Here is a 20,991-nt window from a genome sequence, read left to right as displayed (position 1 = left end):
CTGGGACAGGAGATCACACACTGTATTATTATAATTGAGTATCTGGCTCACTGTCTGTTCCTCAGGCTGGGACAGTAGATCACACTGTACTATTATTATTGAGAGTCTGGCTCACTGTTCCCCAGGCTGGGACAGGAAATCACAAACTGTATTATTATTATTGAAAGACAGGCTCATTGCCTGTTCCTCAGGCTGGGACAAGAGGTCACACACTGTATTATTATTATCTTTGAGAGACAGGCTCACTGTCTGTTCCTCAGGCTGGGACAGGAGATCACACACTGTATTATTATTATAGAGAGACAGGCTCACGGTTCCTCAGGCTGAGACAGGACATCACACTGTATTATTATTATTGACAGATAAACTCACTGTTCCTCAGGCTGGGACAGTAGATCACACTGTATTATTATTATTGAGAGTCTGGCTCACTGTTCCTCAGGCTAGTACAGGAGATCACGCACTGTATTATTATTATTGAGATACTGGCTCACTGTGTGTCTTTGAGAGACAGGCTCACTGTGTGTTCCTCAGGCTGGGACAGTAGATCACACTGTATTATAATTATTGAGAGTCTGACTCACTTTTTACCAGGCTGGGACAGGAAATCACACACTGTATTATTATTGAGAGACAGGCTCACTGTCTGTTCCTCAGGCTGGGGCAGGAGATCACACTGTTGTAGTGTGCTCTCACGAGGCACCAGTTCTGTAGGGGTTTGGGCATTTACTGGGACAATTATTTTTGTGGCAGTAAATCACAAAATTGATTCTTTTAATGGTCTTAGAATCCAACCATGCGATATAACTCAAACAACGCACACACAGGTACTAATAGGCGAGGATACATTTATTAATATATAGAATATGCGTGTAAACCTAACAGATCTTATCGTAAGGGTTATCAGAATACAAAAGATATAAATTCATTCAGTTACAAAGAGTTACACATATCAAGAGGACATAAGTTTCGTATATCATTCATTTAGACCGTTTCGTAATTGAACTTGTTTACAACTTCTACATTAGATACTCAAAACAAGTACATAACCCTTAGGAATTAAATTGATATCAACTGGTTGGGAGCAGTAACGCAATGAGGTTGAATACTCACTGCCGGTGGACTTGTGTTCTAACCGTTTCCGTAGTTGGGAGAGCGTTAGACTGAAGATCTTAAGGTCCCTGGTTCGATCCCTGGTTTCGGCATTTTGTTTCATCGCGCCCTTTGTTCCTCTCTCCAGCGCCCCCTGCCTAAAGTGACGCTTCCCTTTCTCAGCCCGAAACGCAAGCAAGACACCAGCAGCGGTCCCTGCAGGTTTTCGTAGTGTAGCGGTTTTCACGTTCGCTTCCCAGGCGAAAGATCCCTGGTTTGAAACCAGACGGAAACAGCCTCGTTTTGCACGCTCCTGTACTTCACAGAGGTCTTGAGCGTCCGGTCACCCAGGCGGTTCGAATCGGTTTTGCCTCCTGCTTTCCAAAAGATCAGCACCGTGTACGAAAGAGCCGCATTAAAACTACTCGAACGTGCAAAACGTGCGAGAAGAGGGGGCGCTTGTTTCCAACCGAAACTTCTCGCGTGTGAGACGAGCTGATCATCGCTGTGGGAGGGTTACTCTGGTAGACAGGGCTGACCTTCGGCAATAGGATTTATAGTCTCCAAGATGATATTTGCACTTTCTGAAGAGGCGATTTTCTCCACTTCAGTAGCCCGATTTCGTCGATTGGGTGGAGAGGGCTGTAGAATGTGGCGCCGCCTTTCCTGCTCCGTCCATGACAGGCGTGCTGGTCTCTGGAGAGAGAGCACGGTCCATCAGCGCACTCCAATAAAGGCACTGGAAGCAGCTAAATCGCATTGGCGAAGCTCAGCACTGGGCCGCTGGGCACGTCTTCCTACCGTTTCCGTAGTGTAGTGGTTATCACGCTCGCCTCACACGCGAAAGGCCCCGGTTCGAAACCGGGCGGAAACAGACGTCTTTTGTCGCCAGGCACAAAAGGGGATTGGGGATTCGCCTAGCGCTGTGATCGAACAGACCCACTGGACCCACCTCTTAGTGTGGCGGGATCTGCACAGTGCATGTCACAGCGCATCCTGCTTTCACTTCAAGGCGCGTCCTGATGTACCCCAGTCTCCCGCGTGACAGGTGGGGACAGGTGACAGGTCCTATACTAACGAGGAAGACATCGCTCTCTCCGACCCCCGGCATCGTGTCCCGACCCACCGTGCTGGAAGCCGACGCGTGCTGTGATTCCTTTACGGAGCAGAAATGACAACCGAGGAGCCGAGAGATCATTTCAGCATTTCGCGTCTGAACGGAAAACACAAACGACCAACTCGGAATGACTTGCCTTTGACGCTTCTCAAAGCGTTCTTTGTGCATCGAACAGACCCACTCACCTCTTAGTGTGGCGGGATCTGCACAGTGCATGTCGCAGCGCTTCCTGCTTTCACTTCAATGTGCTTCCTGATGTCGAGTCGACTGCCGTGCGGAGGCTCTGAAAGCGAGAGCAATGAAAAGGTGCACGACGCTGTGAAAGAAAACAGACAAGTGAAAGGCAGTCATTTCTCTAAGGAGGTGAAAGAAAAGCTACTCCCCGTCGGGGAATCGAACCCCGGTCTCCCGCGTGACAGGCGGGGATACTTGCCACTATACTAAAGAGGGAGACATCGCTCTCTCCAACCCCCGGCATCGTGTCCCGACCCAGCATGCTGGAAGCCGACGCGTGCTGTGATCCCTTTACGGAGCAGAAATGACAACCGAGGAGCCGAGAGATGTCAGCATTTCGCGTCTGAACGGAAAACACAAACGACCAACTCGGAATGACTTGCCTTTGACGCTTTTCAAAGTGTTCTTTGTGCACGACGACTGCGCCGCCTAGCAGATACAAAGGGGTTGTACAACTTTGAACTAGCAAATGGAAGAGGGCTAAGCCCCCTCTCTTTTAGCCCAGGTTCGATCTGTCTCCCAGAATCACCAGGGCGCACACACACACACACCCGTGCCGTTGAAGTGCTCTGCTTCATTTCTAAGGGCAACTCAACATTCACTCCTACCCCGAGTGTAGAAAAGACAGCATCCACAGCAACAACAGCTCAGGTCTCTGCACAGGAGCTAAGCTGCCCTCATCTCCTCTGCTCTGCGGCTCCTGCGGAGTGGAGTCCTGCCTGGAGCCGTGTTTGCAGGCGGCGGCTCCCCGCGCCCCTGTCTGGGCGTCGTGTCCAAGAGCTCCTGGGAGGAAGAGCGAGCCCTCCCACTCGGGGGCTTTTCCACGGTCTGTGTGAGGAGGGGCGGGTGTGTCCAGTAGCTTATCGAGCGGAAGCCTGGGGCGGCGGAGAGCTGTGATCGTGCAGACCTTGAGGTGTCACCTCTTTGTCTGCTTTCCCGCCCCCCCTCCGCCCAAGCTCTGCTCCAAAGTAGCCCGGCAACCCCTCACACCTGCACGTGTCACAACCTAAGGTGCGGTCATGAGACACCCATGGGGTGTCGTTCTGTTCTTGCTAATTGTTTCCTGCCCGTCGCAGGCAGGAGTCCATGCGAGGAAGATGCGCTGGACAGAGCTCAGAGGGCGCAGCTGGGTGGCTTTCCTTCTGAGTGACGTTCCTGCAACACTCTCCCGCTACTCTTGGTGCGCTCATGCCACAACACAGGAAGGCTGGAGCAGGTGGCTGTGGGCTTTGCGCACTGCCGAAATAGCTCAGTTGGGAGAGCGTTAGACTGAAGATCTAAAGGTCCCTGGTTCGATCCCGGGTTTCGGCATTTTGTTTCATCGCGCCCTTTGTTCCTCTCTCCAGCACCACCTGCCTAAAGTGACGCGTCCCTTTCTCAGCCCGAAACGCAAGCGAGACACCAGCAGCAGTCCCTACAGGTTTCCGTAGTGTAGCGGCTATCACGTTCGCCTAACACGCGAAAGGTCCCCGGTTCGAGACCGGGCGGAAACAGCCTCGTTTTGCACGCTCCTGTACTTCACAGAGGTCTTGAGCGACCGCTCATTTGTTCCCAATGTATTTCCGGTGCCTTCGTGCACTCTTGTACCAAACGCACGTTCCTTCTGTACGCGGAGCCGATCATTTGCAATTGGGCTGTGCCGACAGACCAGGTCGAGCTCTGTCGGCTCAAAAGCAGCGCAGGACCTGCAAGAACAACAGAAAGATTAGCATCCAGCGGGGGCCTCTTAGTGAGCCCAAGAGCTCATCAAGAATCGGCTCCAGCAACAGGGCTGGGCGCATTGTTCCATTCTCCGCCCACTCTCGGTGTAAACAAGTCCCTCCTGGTCTCTGCTTGAAATGCACTTTCCTGCGTTTGCTTTGGTGTAACTGGCTTCCCCTGCATGGGCGAATGTGAAGAAGATCCTTAGTAAGTCATTGAAGAAAACCGAGAAGAGGTCGGAGTGGCCTCTGTCGTTCATCAACGATCCAGTCAGGCAGTACTCCTCTGTAAAGCGCCGTTCGTTCACGTCGATTGGCTTTTTTTTGCCTTCATTCGTGCGAGTAGTAAAAGCAGACGCCCCTATTCTGCCGTGACCCGGATTCGAACCGGGGTTGTTGCGGCCACAACGCAAAGTACTGACCACTATACGATCACAGCGAGTTACTGAGACACACACGGCAGGGTGGAAAGGGCTGTGCTCTCTTCGTGTGACATAATTCGGAAAAGTCCTGACGTTGCATTTCAACTGAGCCCCAGTATACATCGACCCTTCGACACTCTGAGTGACAACTCTCTTGCGTGTTTTCTCATATTTATGTAGTTTGCTTGCATGATGCCGGGAACAGCATGGTTGTCCGCTGCCATATAGTCTAGCGGTTAGGGTTCCTGGTTTTCACCCAGGCGGTTCGACTCGGTTTTGCCTCCTGCTTTCCAAAAGATCAGCACCGTGTACGAAAGAGCCGCATTAAAACTACTCGAACGTGCAAAACGTGCGAGAAGAGGGGGCGCTTGTTTCCAACCGAAACTTCTCGCGTGTGAGACGAGCTGATCATCGCTGTGGGAGGGTTACTCTGGTAGACAGGGCTGACCTTCGGCAATAGGATTTATAGTCTCCAAGATGATATTTGCACTTTCTGAAGAGGCGATTTTCTCCACTTCAGTAGCCCGATTTCGTCGATTGGGTGGAGAGGGCTGTAGAATGTGGCGCCGCCTTTCCTGCTCCGTCCATGACAGGCGTGCTGGTCTCTGGAGAGAGAGCACGGTCCATCAGCGCACTCCAATAAAGGCACTGGAAGCAGCTAAATCGCATTGGCGAAGCTCAGCGCTGGGCCGCTGGGCACATCTTACCACCGTTTCCGTAGTGTAGTGGTTATCACGTTCGCCTCACACGCGAAAGGTCCCCGGTTCGAAACCGGGTGGAAACAGACATCTTTTGTCGCCAGGCACAAAAGGGGATTGGGGATTCGCCTAGCGCTGTGATCGAACAGACCCACTGGACCCACCTCTTAGTGTGGCGGGATCTGCACAGTGCATGTCACAGCGCATCCTGCTTTCACTTCAAGGCGCGTCCTGATGCACCCCAGTCTCCCGCGTGACAGGTGGGGACAGGTGACAGGTCCTATACTAACGAGGAAGACATCGCTCTCTCCGACCCCCGGCATCGTGTCCCGACCCACCGTGCTGGAAGCCGACGCGTGCTGTGATTCCTTTACGGAGCAGAAATGACAACCGAGGAGCCGAGAGATCATTTCAGCATTTCGCGTCTGAACGGAAAACACAAACGACCAACTCGGAATGACTTGCCTTTGACGCTTCTCAAAGCGTTCTTTGTGCACGATGACTGCGCCGCCTAGCAGATACAAATGGGTTGTACAACTTTGAACTAGCAAATGGAAGAGGGCTGAAGTAAGAGACAAGATGTAAGAAGGGTTAACTTAAGTCAGTTCTGCCTGAAAATTAGACTTCTAAGCAACAGGGGTTTATGGCAGGAAAGGGGGTTAACTGATAAGGATTCCAGATGCGAGGGGGCATAATCTTAAACTGACCATTTGGCCAGGGTCTCTTAACTGGCCAAATACCATGACCCCCCCTTACCATAACACCGAATGACGTCTGAAGCAGCAAGGAAGGACTATATAACCTACAAGTTTGTACCGGCACATCGAACAATACTTCGGTTTTGTTGTTTCTTGCTTGAAACAAGACTTCGGCTTTATTGTTCCTTGCATGCAATACACTCATCTGTTTTACTTCATCCCGGGATCCAGAACCTTATTCTTTCTGTTACAACAAATTTGGCTTAGTCGGCGGATGCTCCAGAAGGCGCAGAACTTCCCATCGGTAGGAGAGACGGTCAGCGCTCACATTACTAAGAGGTAAGGACTCCTCTTTTTTAAAAAAAAAAGTCCCGACTCTCTCTGATCGATTGGGAAATCTCTGCTCCCTGCGAGAATCGCCTGAGATGACGGAGTAAACGTGAGCTCCTGAATTCCTCTGGCCCGGGGAAGACACCGGTGTATGTAATGGGTGGTTTGCTGTAAGCCCAGAATTTGGTCTGGCAGGCGGTCCGCGGTATTGTGTACAGGCGTTCGAAGCTGGTGTAGGCGTCCCACACTGACAGATTGAAGAAACTGAGTCTCTTTAGTCTGAAGGGAGCGTCTCACACTGACAGGCCGGAGGAACTGAGTCTCTTTAGTCTGAAGGGAGTGTCTCACACTGACAGATTGAAGAAACTGAGTCTCTTTAGTCTGAAGGGAGTGTCTCACACTGACAGATTGAAGAAACTGAGTCTCTTTAGTCTGAAGGGAGTGTCTCACACTGACAGATTGAAGAAACTGAGTCTCTTTAGTCTGAAGGGAGTGAACCCAGGTGCCCTGTGCTGAGCCAGGATCAGGGTGGAGTGGCGATTGCCATGATCCGGCGAGCACAAAGCTTCATCAGCTGCCCTTTGCCACAGGAGGTAAGAGGATGTCCAGTGATGACGTGCTTCCCTGTCCGTCGTGGCAGTGAACAGGTCCTGGTTACAGGATCTCTAAAAAAGGAAATAAAGACTGAAATCAGATCCGACCCACCATGCTGCCACGGCGACGGTGCACTGCCCAGTGAAAGTGGCAGCCTGTCCCTAGACTGTGGGTGGAAACTGGAGCACCTGGAGGAAACCCCCACAGACCAGGGAGAGAACATGCAAACTCCACACAGACAGCACCCACACCCCAGGTCCAGCACTGTGAAGCATGCCCGACGATGCGGAAGGGCTTTTACAAATGAGTGTGTAACTCACACTGGTGCCCAGGATGGCCTGCTACCGGAACGCAACCTAATTTTCTTAATGCAGTTTGTTCTAAGCGGTTCGCAGGAGCTGGAGGTGAGGACTGAGCTGGGGTCCAGTGTGCGAGAGTGACTGCTGATGTCGGTTGTGTGTGTGTGTGTGTGTGTGTGTGTGTGTGTGTGTGTGTGTGTGTGTGTGTGTGTGTGTCTGGATCATTGTGAGCGCCATCAGGTTTGTGTATTTGTTTAAACAAGAGGTCGTCTCTGTTCGGGTCTGACTCTGTGTGAAGGTGCAGCTCTAACTGTGTCTATCTCTCTAGCTGTGAGCGCGCGGGCCTGTCTATCTCTACAATGCATGAGGGGCTAAATCTGCCTCCGAGAACCCGACTTTTCAGAAGAAAAATCTATGAAAAGGCACGGCCTGGCCCTCTTCTCTTGCTCCCGACGTATAACACACTGGGGGATGAAGCTGGTGTCTTCAGCTGTAACCCTAGCTATTTATGCAAACAGCTCTTTTATGAAAAGCAGCTCTAGGCCTAGACAAGAGGAACAGATAAAACAAATCTTGGACTTATGACTTATTCAAAGCAGACTGAGCGCTGCTATACTGTATGTAGGAGCCAGAGATGAAGAATGAGCTATTTAAGGAAATCAGGAGTGTGAGAGAGGGACTGTGTGGTTTTCCTCCCAAAAGAGAAGGCTAGTGGTTCTTTATGCTTTTCTGCACAGGCTGCCAACGTGAGTACGTGTTGGGTTCTTGGTTTGAATGCTCGAGTTGTCAGGCTGGCGTTTTTTGTTCCTGTTGCAGCCCATAATTGTGAACAAGGCGCTTGAGGACGTCTCTGTGCGGGTGTGCATTTGTAATGACGTGTGTGCCTCTCTGTTTCAGTATAAAAAATGCATTTAAGACATTCAGCCTTTTCATGTTCCTAATAGTCTTTCCTTCTTGACAATAAGAACTAAGGTGGCTGCTGGAAGAGGTGTTAGTAGGGCCAGCAGGGGGTGCTCTCACCCTGCGGTCTGTGTGGGTCCTAATGCCCCAGTATAGTGATGGGGACACTGGACTGTAAACTGGCGCCGTCCTTTGGATGAGACGTAAAACCGAGGTCTTGACTCTCTGTGGTCATTAAAAATCCCAGGGTGTTTCTCGAAAAGAGTAGGGGTTTTACCCCAGTGTCCTGGCCAAATTTCCCATTGACCCTTACCAATCATGGCCTCCTAATAACCCCCATTTATGAATTGGCTTCATTACTCTGCTCTCCTCCCCACTGATAGCTGGTGTGTGGGGAGCGTTCTGGCGCACTATGGCTGCTGTCGCATCATCCAGGTGGATGCTGCACATTGGTGGTGGTGGAGGGGATTCCCCATGTCCTGCAAAGCGCTTTGAGTGGAGTGTCCAGAAAAGCACTATATAAGTGTAAGCAATTATTACTCATTATAATGTAATAAGTCCATTTTTTCTCACCCCTCCATTGCAAGGCATACACAACACAAACACCAGGAACAATTATCTCAGAAGCCAGTTAACCTCCGAGAAGAAATAAAAGGTGTTAAAAGTAAGTATCTCCTTTAGGTGAGGACAGACTGGATCAAACAAAAACAACATTTTAAGTGAATTGCAAATGTATTGAGTTGTGATGCAACTGTAACTTGAACCTAACATGACTGGGGCGTGCATTTTTGAAATTGCATTTTCACAGCTGAAATACAAAATGAAGCTGATCACAGTCCAAACTCAAGGTATTGTTGTAAAACAAAATATTCAACATGTTTCTCACTCAGAAGTCCATAGCCTGCAGCCTGGTGCCTCTCTGTCTCTTTCCCTCCACACTGCTGGTCCAGTGGAGGTGCTGTTTGATCCTGCAGGATCTGTCCAGTCTCGTATAGTCTTACTGAGCAGCGCAGGGCTCCCTGGCCCAAGGTACGAACAGTGAGTGTCAGTGCAGAACAGCTCTCTGACACTCCGCTCCCTCACTCCAGCTGATCAGGGCAACTACACAGTGAGGGACCTTAAGGGAAGCAGTATCAGCACTGTGATCGTCACTGTGGGTGGTAAGCAGGTCTACAGTAGGGTCACTAGAGGGCTCTATATTCTTGACAGAGTGTGTTCTTATATCATCCTCTGTCCTGATTGTCTTTCAGCTCACAGAGACACTGTCACCCTGCAGCCTGAAGCCTCTCTGTCTGTCCCTCTGTTCACTGGAGAGCCAGTGGAGGTTCTGTTTGATCCTGCAGGAAGTGGAAACTGGACCTCAGTGTGCAGAACAGCACAGCCAGCTGTGTCCCCCAGTACAGTTTTTTTTTTATTTTTGATGATTAGCCATATGTTGATTACAATATTGTACATAATGTATCATTTGAACTCGATATTTTTCAGGAGTGAATGATTGTATATTTTCAGAATAAATTTCGAAACCAAATTATTGTCCCTCGATCTCTGTCTCTCTCTCACCCTGCTGTCTGTCTGTCCCTGCCTCTCTGTCTCTCTCTTTCAGCCCCGTCTGTCAGTCTGTCTGTCCCTCGATCTCTGTCTCTCTCTCTCCTTCCTCTCTCTCTCTCGGTTTGTTTGTCCCTCAATCTCAATCTTTCTCTTTGCCCGCTGTCTTTCTGTGCCTTCATCTTTGTCTCTCTCTCTCCTTCCTTTCTGTCTGTCTCTCTGTCTGTCCTGCGTTGTCCCAGCTGGGCCTGTCTCCCCGGCTCTCTGCCTTCAGCTCTGTTCGCCGATGTCCCACCAGCCCGTCTCTCTCTCAGCCTGTCTCTTGACTTGCAGGAGGAAGAGGAGGTGGAGACAGCTCCTCCAGCAGGAGAGAGGAAGGAGGTCAGTGCTGGTCCCACCCTGCCTCCTGTCCTGTCTGTGGTGGAGTTTCGCTGTCTTGTCTGTCCCTGGGTCTCAGTGTCTCTCTCTCTTTCAGCCCTGTCTGTCAGTGTCTCTCTCCTCCTCTCTGTCCTGAGTGTGTCTCTCTCCTCCTCCTCTCTGTCCTGTGGTGTCCAGTCAGTGTGTCTCTCTCCTCCTCCTCTCTGTCCTGTGGTGTCCAGTCAGTATGTCTCTCTCCTCCTCCTCTCTGTCCTGTGGTGTCCAGGCAGTGTGTCTCTCTCCTCCTCCTCTCTGTCCTGTGGTGTCCAGGCAGTGTGTCTCTCTACTCCTCCTCCTCTCTGTCCTGTGGTGTCCAGTGGGTCAGTATTAGTGGGCTACACCCAGGCTCACTCACCCCGAGTGTGATCTCAGCAGAGTCTCTGTGCTCTTGGGACACTTGACTCACCTGTCTCTCTCTTCCTCTCCCTGTGCTGTCCCTCTCCTGCCCCCTCTCTCCCTCCTCGGACTCCAGCTGGAGGAGGTCCAATCACCACCTCCTGTGAGACAGAAGAAAAAGAAGGTGGGTAATGCTCTGATCCTCTCTTTACTCTTGTACAGTGTCCAGTCAGTGTCCAGTCAGTGTGTCTGTATGAACCCCTCTCTCTCAGTGCAGTGTTCATGTACTGGAGTGTCCAGTCAGTGTGTCTGTATGAACCCCTCTCTCTCAGTGCAGTGTTCATGTACTGGAGTGTCCAGTCAGTGTGACTGTGTGAACCCCTCTCTCTCTCTCAGTGCAGTGTTCATGTACTGGAGTGTCCAGTCAGTGTGTCTGTATGAACCCCTCTCTCTCTCAGTGCAGTGTTCATGTACTGGAGTGTCCAGTTGTGTGTCTGTATGAACCCCTGTCTCTCTCTCAGTGCAGTGTTCATGTCCTGGAGTGTCCAGTCCGACTCTTAACGTGACTCTCCTGTCTCTGCTTCAGAAGCGCTAGTGCGTCTTTTTAAACTCCCTGAGCTGCGTGTCGGTGGAGACAGATGATCAGGACGAGCCGATGGAGGCGGTGGAGACTGTAGGTCAGGAGAGGAAGAGCGAGGGAGAGGAGGAGCAGGCTGCCGGGAAGGACAAGAAGAAGAAGAGGAGGTGCAGGTGAGCAGACAGGGGGGCGCCGCCCGGTCGTGTCTGTGATTCAAGGAAGAGTCTCCTCTTGCTGTTTGATGTCATGGTGACGTCTGTGTCTGTGTCCCTCACACCTGCAATAACAATATTCTTTCCAGGTTCCTTTCCTGGTTCTGTGCCTGCTAAGATCTGGACTGGACTGGACTGGACTGGACTGGACCGGAGCTGAGGGACACCAGACGACTGGACTGGAGCCTAGGGACACCAGGCTGGACTGGACCAGAGCTGAGAGACACCAGACTGTGCTGGACCGAAGCTGAGAGACCCCAGACTGCACTGGACCGGAGCTGAGGGACACCAGACTGGACTGAACTGGAGCTGAGGGACACCAGTCTGGACTGAAGCTGAGGGACCCCAGACTGTGCTGGACCGAAGCTGAGGGACCCCATTCTGTGCTGGACTGAAGTTGAGGGACCCCAGACTGTGCTGGACTGAAGCTGAGGGACCCCAGTCTGGACTGGACTGGAGCTGAGGGACCCCAGACTGGACTGGACCGAAGCTGAGGGACCCCATTCTGTGCTGGACTGAAGCTGATTGACCCCAGACTGTGCTGGACTGAAGCTGAGGGACCCCAGACTGGACTGGACCGGAGCTGAGGGGCCCCAGTATGGACTGGACCGAAGCTGAGGGACCCCAGTCTGTGCTGGACCAAAGCTGAGGGACCCCAGTCTGGACTCCACTGGAGCTGAGGGACACCAGACTGGACTGGAGCTGAGGGGCCCCAGACTGGACTGGACTGGAGCTGAGGGACCCCAGACTGGACTGGACTGGAGCTGAGGAGCCCCATACTGGACGGAAGCTGAGGGGCCCCAGACTGGACTGAAGCTGAGGGGACCCATTCTGTACTGGACTGAAGCTGAGGGGCCCCAGACTGGACTGGACTGAAGCTAAGGGACCCCAGTCTGGACTGAAGCTGAGGGACCCCAGACCCCAGTCTGGACTGAAGCTAAGGGACCCCAGACTGGACTGTGGAAAACTTTCACATTATCTCCACCTGAGTCCTCAGATCGTCTGCATGACCTTGTATTATTAAGTATTATTTTAAGGTCCTGTGATGATCGTAAGATGGGGGGGGGTCACTAAATAAACCCTTGACATTAATCTGTATTGTAATTTTTGTTCTTTTGTTAAGCATCAATAAAAAAATTAAAAAAAATCTGTTTAGCTTTTGTTTTTTTCCCTCCCCCACCGAAACGAACGAACAGAGTCTGTCCTTCTCTTTCATCCCGGAGAGTTTGTGGTTGACGGATTGAGGCCGAGAGCCCTCGTTGTCGGCGTGCCACCAGTTGGCGGGGATATAGCAGGGGGGGCATCGTGTCCAATACTCCTTGAAATGAGACAGATTTCAAGCCACCTCCGTCTGAAGAGAAGGAAGTCGACCACGAAGTCCAGGGTGTCCTAGGAAGCTCTTTAGCCCTCGTTTGCCCAGCAGCCATCTCACCCTGCAGCTCCCAGCTGGCAGCCCCCTCCCCACTGGAGCCCAGCAGGTGTGAGCCTGGTCAGTACCTGGAGGGGAGACTCCTGGGAAAAACTGAGGTTGCTGCTGGGAGAGGTGTTAGTAGGGCCAGCAGGGGGCGCTCACCCTGCGGTCTGTGTGGGTCCTGATGCCCCAGTATAGTGACGGGGGACACTGGACTGTAAACAGGCGCTGTCCTTCGGATGAGACGTCAAACCGAGGTCCTGACTCTCTGTGCTCATTTACAATCCCGGGGTGTCTCTGGAGAAGAGTAGGGGTGTTACCCCAGTGTCCTGGCCTGATTCCCCCCCTGGTCTTTACCCATCATGGCCTCCTTATCACCCCCCCTCTCTGAACTGGCTCCATCCCTCTGCTCTCCTCCCCACTAAGAGCTGCTGTGTGCTGAGCGGACGGAGCATCATCCAGGTGGGGGCTGCACACTGGGGGGGCTGGAGGGGATCTCCCTGACCTGGGAAGAGCTCTGAGTGGAGAGTCCAGACTTATTAATTATTATTATTATTCGTGCTGCACTGGGCTTCAGTCCTGGCAGTGAGAGGGGGACTCTGTGATCAGTACAGATACTTATGACTGTATAATAATACACGATACAAATGGAAAACTGGGTAGCGCTGTAGTCTCTTCGAAACATTTTGAACTGCCAGAAGAAGTTTTCACAACCTGGACTCGTGAAGGTACAGGTCTTCTCCCTTCGTCCGGAGCAAGGTGAGAGGTCACCCCCTCGGGGCGCAGTATCCCCCATGCACCACCACACCACCACCACCCAAAACGATACACACTTCTGTGACGATTGGGAGACCCTACGGTGGAGGAAACGACCCGCTGGAGAGAACACGCAGACTCCACACAGAAGGGTCACCTCTGCATTTATTCCAACAGCAAAACAACACCAGAGAGAAACGGTCTCCGAAAGACAAGCGTACACCGGGAAAAACACGACGGGGTCATTACAAATGGGAATAGGAGTTCTTTTTTTCTTTTCCGGACGTCAGTTGTATCGTGTCCTGGTGATTTCTCCCGTTTCGAACGGAGTTTAATGTTGCGTTTCTACTTGATTAGAGAGAGGCACTGAACTTTGGGGAATGTGACATCCACCCAGTATTGCTAGTAGGTTGATAAATATAAATGTTCTTTTTCCCCGTGAAGCTACAGCACCCACACTGCTGTACCCAAGTGTTTTACACACCAGACAGCCCCCCGAACCTCATACAACCTTGCTGTGGCTGTGGCCCCTTTCTTTATTTTGTAATGATTTTCTGAAGATAACACTACAGGTAATATAGTGCCATAGGCGGGTCGACTTCATGGCTCAATAGCATTTCAAATACAGCAGCCACACTGCTGAAACCAAGTGTTTTACACACCAGACAGGCCCCCGAACCTCATACAACCTTGCTGTGGCTGTGGCCCCTTTCTTTATTTTTTATGATTTTCTGAAGATAACACTACAGGTAACACAGTGCGATAGGTGGGTAGTCTTCATGGCTCAATAGCATTTCAAATACAACAGCCACACTGCTGAAACCAAGTGTTTTACACACCACACAGGTCCCCTAACCTTATACAACCTTTCTGTGGTTGTGGCCCCTTTGTTTATTTTTTTAATAAAAATTTTAGTTTTTCAATTTGGCACCATTAGACAGGCGGTACATGGGGATTGGGGGGTGCTATTCATGAGTCAATAGCTCTTCAAGCACAACAGCCACAGTGCTGCAACCAGGTGTTTTACACCAGACATTTCCCCTAACCTTATACAACCTCGCTTTGAGTTGTGGAACATTTCTTTATTTTTTCATGTTTTTTTTTACTGTAATCAAGTGTTGTGCTCACTAGGCAGGCCTCCTGACCTTTCACAGTCATGCTTTGTTGTGTGCAACTTTAATTATCTTTTTAGGATTTTTTGAACATGGCAACTTCCACCGAGACGGGTGGGGGGTGTCGGGGTGCTCTTCAATAGCTTTTTCATCTATACACACAAACGGATGTAACCAAGACACTCAGAACCTGTCACGCAGGGGCTGACTGCTGAGGATAGGGATCCAATGCGGTGCCCTTGGTAGGGTTGGCTTTAAGAGGTTTCGTGAAAGCGCTACAGGCGTGCCAAAATCGTTTACGAACTTCAAGCTAACTTTACCCCAGTTGGATTATTGAGGTGCAAACAGTGGTTCAAAATCAACATCCTCTGCTATTGCCATTGCTTCTTTGATAGTTTCTTCAAATTCCTCATCTGACTTTCAATATCGAGGGATATTGTGCATAATACCATACTATTTGTAGCTTTCTTTTGATCGCCTGTTTTATTAAAATGCCAGCCTCTTTTACAGTTATTTTAGATGTTTGGCAAGGTGTAATATCCTCCCTCGCATCCTCAGCTAAAATATTTTAAAAGTACAATAAAATTACATTATATTGAACAGCACTAGGTTAACATTTAGAATTCCTAAATGCCTCACTCCGGCGATCTGTCATTTTTGCTGATCAAGTTCTCAGATAATTTTGCATTGTATTTTAAATTATTTTAGCTGAGGATGCAACGGGAGTATAAGTGAATTCTCCCGCCAGCCATTGGAACATAAATTTCCGTGGGTGAATACTATCTGCTTGGAAGTTACCCTTGTCGGTAATTATTGGAAATTCCTGGTAATGTTGACTCTACCGCAGTCTTTACCTCTGACCAACCCTCAATTGTTTACTACTGCAAATATCAAAATAGTTAAGGTTTTGCGGACAAATTAAATATCTGTGGTAATGATGTTTACTATGGGAGGAAGTGCGTCCCTGGGTGGGCTCAAAACACTCACCTTTGGGCTAAGAGCCAAACACGCCAACCAAATGCACCACAGAAATGCTCACACACCGCTTTTTTCTATTTACATACTTTTGATGCACAAAAAAATTTGCTCACATTTCATCTTTCGTAAGATATATGATTTAAAAAAGTTCCACAAAGGAAATTAATACATGCATTAAACCAAATCAAGCCCTCTGTGAGTGTCCCGAGTGATCTATTCTGTAAAACAAGACAGGAAGAAAGGTATCGCCAGAATTTGAACCCAGAATTTCCTCTTTATTAAACAGCTGCATTAACCAGCTAAACCACGGCGCCAGCAGAGCGATTTGCTTATAGCCGCTTGGACATACCGCTCTGAGACATCTGCGTTCGGTGTGCGCTGAGCCTGCTCGCCGAGCAAGTTGCCTCATTTTCATACACTAGCAGCCCCGATACTAAGAGACTTTGGCACTTTTCATATCCAAGGAGATCAATGTGCTTTCTGTGTACAACAGGGTGTCCTCTATACTCGCCACTGAAGCACAGGACACGCCTGGTGGATTGACATCACTCAAGCAAAATAATGAAATGGCAGGTGGAAGAAGAAAATGACCATCAAGAATGAAGAAAGATGATCTTGAGCGCGCCAACTCATGTCCGAAGGGGCTGACTTCTTTGACAAGGTGGCCGAGTGGTTAAGGTGATGGACTGCTAATCCCTTGTGCTCTGCACGCATGGGTTCAAATCCCATCCTCATTGTCTTGAGCTTTTGACTTGTGATCCGTTTCTTAGTCGGGTTTGTGCACTTTTGCTACTGTAGTAGAGCAGTAATATTTCTAGCGTTGGCTGAACATGGCTTACAGCAGTAGCTGACAGACAATAGTCTCTTAATATTTAGGTTACACTTATGTTTTGTACTCCTTTCACCTGATATTAATAGTAGTCCTGATGAACGGTTTTGAGACATGGTGCATCTTGAAAAATGTTCTTGTTAATTTCAATTTGGAAAAACTGCTCTCCCCAGAGGTCGTGTTTAAATAATATGCAATGCAATAGCAATGTTTGGAGTTGAACCTAGATATGAGTCCTTACCTGTTAGAGGAGGCGTTTTAGGACTTTTTTTTTTAGCTCAGATACAGCTATCAATTCATCTTACATTTCTACTACATCAGTATTAGCAACGTTATCTTTACCTAGCACTAAATGTAGCTTTAAATAAGAGTAAATTTTAAAATATATGTAAAAGTAAATGCTATTCCATATATTGTAACTTTGTGGTATAGAATGTTTATCTGAGGATGCAAGGGAAAGTATTATATCTTGCGAAACATCCAAGACAAAGGTAAAAGGCTCATATTTTAATAAAATTTTCAATCAAAAGAAAACCACTCTGTATATCATTGTTAATATCCCAAGATATCGAGGTTCAGTTGAAAGATTTGAAGAAACTCTCCAAGAAGCAACTGCAGTAGCGGAGTTTTGATTTGAACAAATGTTTGCACCTCAATAATCCATTAGTCCTCGAAAGAAATAAAGGCAGGGATGTTTTGAGTGTCACTATGATCCTCTTCTCAATTCAAAAGAAAGGTTTTGTATGATCCTGATCCCACTAGGAAAGGAGTCAATTTCTGCCTGCACTGATATCCCTTCAAACGATTTGTAAGATCTCTGGTAGAATATACAGTAGAATCCTGGTCTATTTCTTCTACTAAAAGAGACTATGGGAGTGAGTATTTTGATGTCGAACTGGGATTTAAATAAACAGAAACAGTACACTACATTGGGCTACGCGGATGACAAAACGTGGGCGTTTTGAGTTTACCTTTCCATAGCTCAGTTGCTAGAGCGTAAAACTGTTTAAAAAAGCAGCGGGCGATTGTTATGTCGCTGTTTTGAATCTGGCTCGAAGGATGGTGTTTTCTTGTTCCTTAATTAAAAAGTGAAAACAGCGAATTTGTCTTTCACTTTTACGTTCACCAAACGCTCAGCAAACAGAGAAGCAGAGGCTCCTGTTCTGATCTATCCTCACGTCTGATTGTCTTGCTTTGACCTTTGAAATATGCACTGTTGACTGTTCACTCTTCCTAACACAATTAAAGACTTGCGGAAAAAACTCGGTATCTGGAGTTTAGTTCAGTGGTAGCGCGCGCGTACTCTATGAAGCTTCGTTTTCAATCGCCGGCGTTTCCACTCTGGATTCTTTTTAAACGCGATATCTTTCTTTCCTCGTGTGACTTCCCTCGTGTGTGAATTTCAGGGAGACACATAAACCCTTTGTCTGTTTTAAAGAGACATTTTTTTTAAAACCAGACAAAACGAAAGACGTAGTAATTAGACACACGTATAAAAAACACGTGAATCTAATTGAGAAAATGTGGACAGGGGCAATGCATTACTAGTAGCGGCTCTGAGCTCACTGTAGTGCAGTTGACTAAAGCGATAGTAGGGCCAGTAGCGCAATGGATAACACGTCTGGCTTCGAATCAGAAGATTGTAGGTTCGATTCCTGCCTGGCTCGTGAAGCTTTTAAACCACGCTACTCAACACTGTCCCCTAGTGTGTGCGGTCCTACACAACCTTACTATTGACTGGATGAGTCTCCTGTTCTATCTCCAGTTCTTTCCACACATTCTGCATTTTTCACCATCGTTATTGTAGGACAATACAGATATGAGAAGAGATACTTTTCCGAACAACTGTCTTAAATAATCATGTTGATAAAGGTGACAATAAGTTTTTTTTCTTTAACATAACCTTACATTTGCCTATAAAGTTCACACTATTTTCTGTAGCCACAGATCGCCAATATTTCTGCTGTCTCCTGAGACAAGTATAGAGTTCAAACACAATAAATAATACCACAAATCTATTCAGTTAACACCCAGATGTGACAGAACGGATGTAAGACTTACACCCCCTTTAAATATGTATTTCCTTCATTTCAGTTCTCTTCCCTCCCCAGTATACCTGCAAATTCACTATCACATAATAAAGGCTGTACATGCATTACCTGTAATACAGCTACTAATAAAGATATACATTAAAGTTAATTATTAATAAATAATACTATTATTCATAAAGATGTGTATTCATAAGATTAATCGTGAATAGTTGTGGTGTCTGGAAAGCAACGCCAGTGGGCAGTGATTTGTCAAATATACGTATTGTAACGCCCTCTCCCGGTGGTGAAGAGGAAGCGCCCCTAGGCGCTCATAGTACCGCTGGGCAGGCTGGGAGTTGTAGCCGGGGAGAGTCTGAGGGTCAGCACGATGACCAGCAGCTGACCCTACCTGTGTAAATAATGTCATAGTAGTTCTAGTGTCCTGTGTAGTCTTGTGTATAGCATGTTGTTAGGTAATTACCACCCTAAAGATGTTTACGTGCTCCGTCAGACTCCTCATGTGTGTGTATATTCTGTGTTTGGTTTTGTGTGGTTGATAAAGAATAAAGCTATCATTTGGTTCATTTATCTCGTCTCCATTGGTCCTTTGTCCTGAGAAGAACCTGTAAATGCTACATTGGTGTCAGAAGCGGGCAGGATGGACAAACCGTGGCAGACATTAACCGATTCTGTCAAGCGCTGGCTGACTGAGGAGAATATGCGGCACTGGCAGCAGCTCTTCGGCTGCGCTTAGGCGTGGAGGAGGTGCCGGATCTGATGCGGGAGAGGCTGGCCCTGCTGCGGCGCTGACCAGGAGAGCGACTGGGCCCGGTTGCCGCTGATGTCATGTTCCTCGCCCGCCTAGGATACCCAGCTTTTCCCCAGGAGGCGCAGCGGGAGATGGCTCTCCAGGCCTTTCTCAAGGCCCTCTCACCCGAGGAGCTGCGGCGCCACGCACAGCTGGCCGCGCCAATATCACTGGAGCAGGCCTTGGCCCTTGCTACACGGGCTGAGGCCGTGTTCGGGGTGGCTGGAAGCGCCAGCAGACACAGTGCGCCCTGCCGGCTGACCGAGGCGGCGACAGAGGAGTCCAGCGAGGGGGAAGAGGAGCCAGGCCATGCAGCGACCACCGCGGAACAGCCCCGTACTGCCGGGCACCCGAACCTCGCACTCCTCGATCGGCATTGGGAAACGGGAACAGGGCGGCTCAGCGCAGGAATGGCTGCCCGCCCTTGAACACCTCAACCCCCACTCCGGAGAGCGCTGTGAAGACCGGCACCCCTCACGCCACTGTGGGGCGAGTTGGCTGTAGCCAGAGTTGGCTGTACCTCCACTGCCAAATCGAGGACCAACCCTGCCTGGCCCTGCTCAACACCAGTTCATCGGTAACCCTACTCCGGGGTGGGCGTCCTCCCCGACACCGAGGGCACCCCCCCACCAGGATGGGGGGCCTCTGGCCTGCGGCTAAGGACCGTGACGGGACAGCTTGCAGCAGTCCGGGGGAAACAGGTGCTTGCTTTCCGTCTACAGATGCAGCCATTCAAAGTGAGCGGTACAGACACGTACCGCAGGTAAGATGACACGGGGTACTGCAGTGCGTGATTGGTTTACCAACAGGGGCACTCGTAAACGTCTTTACTGTGCCCGTTGTAGATATTGAATTTTACCACTGAAGGGAAATCTTAGTAGCTGAGCATAAAAAAAATAGGAGCATACTGTAACACGTGTGAAGGCCATAAACGATATTAATTTTGGAACATAAACATACAGTATATGGCTGGTCTCGGTACTTTAAAGAAAAAAATACACACCAGTATTCCATTTCTCCCTAAACATTGTAAGCTTCGAAGTCTTTAACTAACGTGATACCGGAGTCAACAAGCATACTTTTAGAATTTGATTAAAAGGGAATATAATATGGAATCGCGTATCTCAAGAAATTAATAATGATATAATTATATTCATGTTGCAAAAGAACTGCAACGGACATAAAAACTCCCTTGCTTTTAACAGAGCGTTCCATAATTTCTAACTACGAAAATGCCAGGTGAAAGGATTTGTAAACATATTTTGTTAAAGCAAGTCAGTTTTTTCCGCAACACATAAAATACATTTTTCCAAGAAAGTTTAGCCTTTGTCACTAATGAAACCACTAAATAAAGACATAAATATAGAAATCTTAAGATTTGTTTTATTTAATGTTGGTAGCAGGATGAACTGTCAGAGTGTATATTTTTTCGCAGAGTTGCTGCAAGATGTTAACAGCGAAAAAGGTATTTAGAAATGAGTTATTTCAAGATCAAAAAGAAAACATACACGAAACATGGTTTCATTATAACCAGAATTGGTCTTGAGATATTTTTAACTTGATTTACAGTATTTGAGAGGTATGTCTTAACACCGATACCACAGTGCTTAAGTACTGCTCACGTATATGTTTCTAGGTTTATATTATGCATTTCATACGGTCAAATTACTTTTGAGCAACTAATAAGAAGCGCGAAACGGTATGCGTTTTAGTTTCGTTTTGTGCTGGGACCCGTGGATTGATTAGAGATATCAAGTACATACAAGTCATTTTTTAAATGTTGTAGTTCGTCTTGAAAAAATGTTACAAGTACATCATCTATCAACAATTACACAGGTTCTGTTTCCATATTGCGGATTTTGGTTACGTAATATTATTTTCTAGATTTCACGTTGT

General features: G+C 48.5%; 1 protein-coding gene and 6 non-coding genes across 7 annotated transcripts in view; 6 read left to right on the top strand and 1 right to left on the bottom strand.

Moving 5' to 3' along the window:
• The window catches only part of LOC148664987 (zona pellucida sperm-binding protein 3-like), a 246,998-nt gene that overhangs the window by 55,475 nt on the left and 170,532 nt on the right, over nucleotides 1-20,991 (top strand). The gene's annotated exons all lie outside the window — the stretch shown is intronic.
• Nucleotides 1,895-1,966, top strand: trnav-cac (transfer RNA valine (anticodon CAC)). Its single transcript has one exon. It is a non-coding gene; the product is annotated as a tRNA-Val (tRNA).
• Nucleotides 3,682-3,754, top strand: trnaf-gaa (transfer RNA phenylalanine (anticodon GAA)). The gene has a single exon. It is a non-coding gene; the product is annotated as a tRNA-Phe (tRNA).
• Nucleotides 3,864-3,936, top strand: trnav-aac (transfer RNA valine (anticodon AAC)). Its single transcript has one exon. It is a non-coding gene; the product is annotated as a tRNA-Val (tRNA).
• On the bottom strand, nucleotides 4,511-4,582 carry trnah-gug (transfer RNA histidin (anticodon GUG)). Its single transcript has one exon. It is a non-coding gene; the product is annotated as a tRNA-His (tRNA).
• trnav-cac (transfer RNA valine (anticodon CAC)) lies at nucleotides 5,277-5,349 on the top strand. Its single transcript has one exon. It is a non-coding gene; the product is annotated as a tRNA-Val (tRNA).
• Nucleotides 17,852-17,924, top strand: trnar-ucg (transfer RNA arginine (anticodon UCG)). The gene has a single exon. It is a non-coding gene; the product is annotated as a tRNA-Arg (tRNA).

The sequence above is a fragment of the Lepisosteus platostomus genome, chromosome 5 (genome assembly GCF_059453375.1).
Source record: "Lepisosteus platostomus isolate fLepPlt1 chromosome 5, fLepPlt1.hap1, whole genome shotgun sequence".
NCBI classification, from domain to species: Eukaryota; Metazoa; Chordata; class Actinopteri; order Semionotiformes; family Lepisosteidae; genus Lepisosteus; species Lepisosteus platostomus.
The sequence above is the reverse complement of the archived record's forward strand: the minus strand, read 5'-3'. Positions and strand labels throughout refer to the sequence as shown.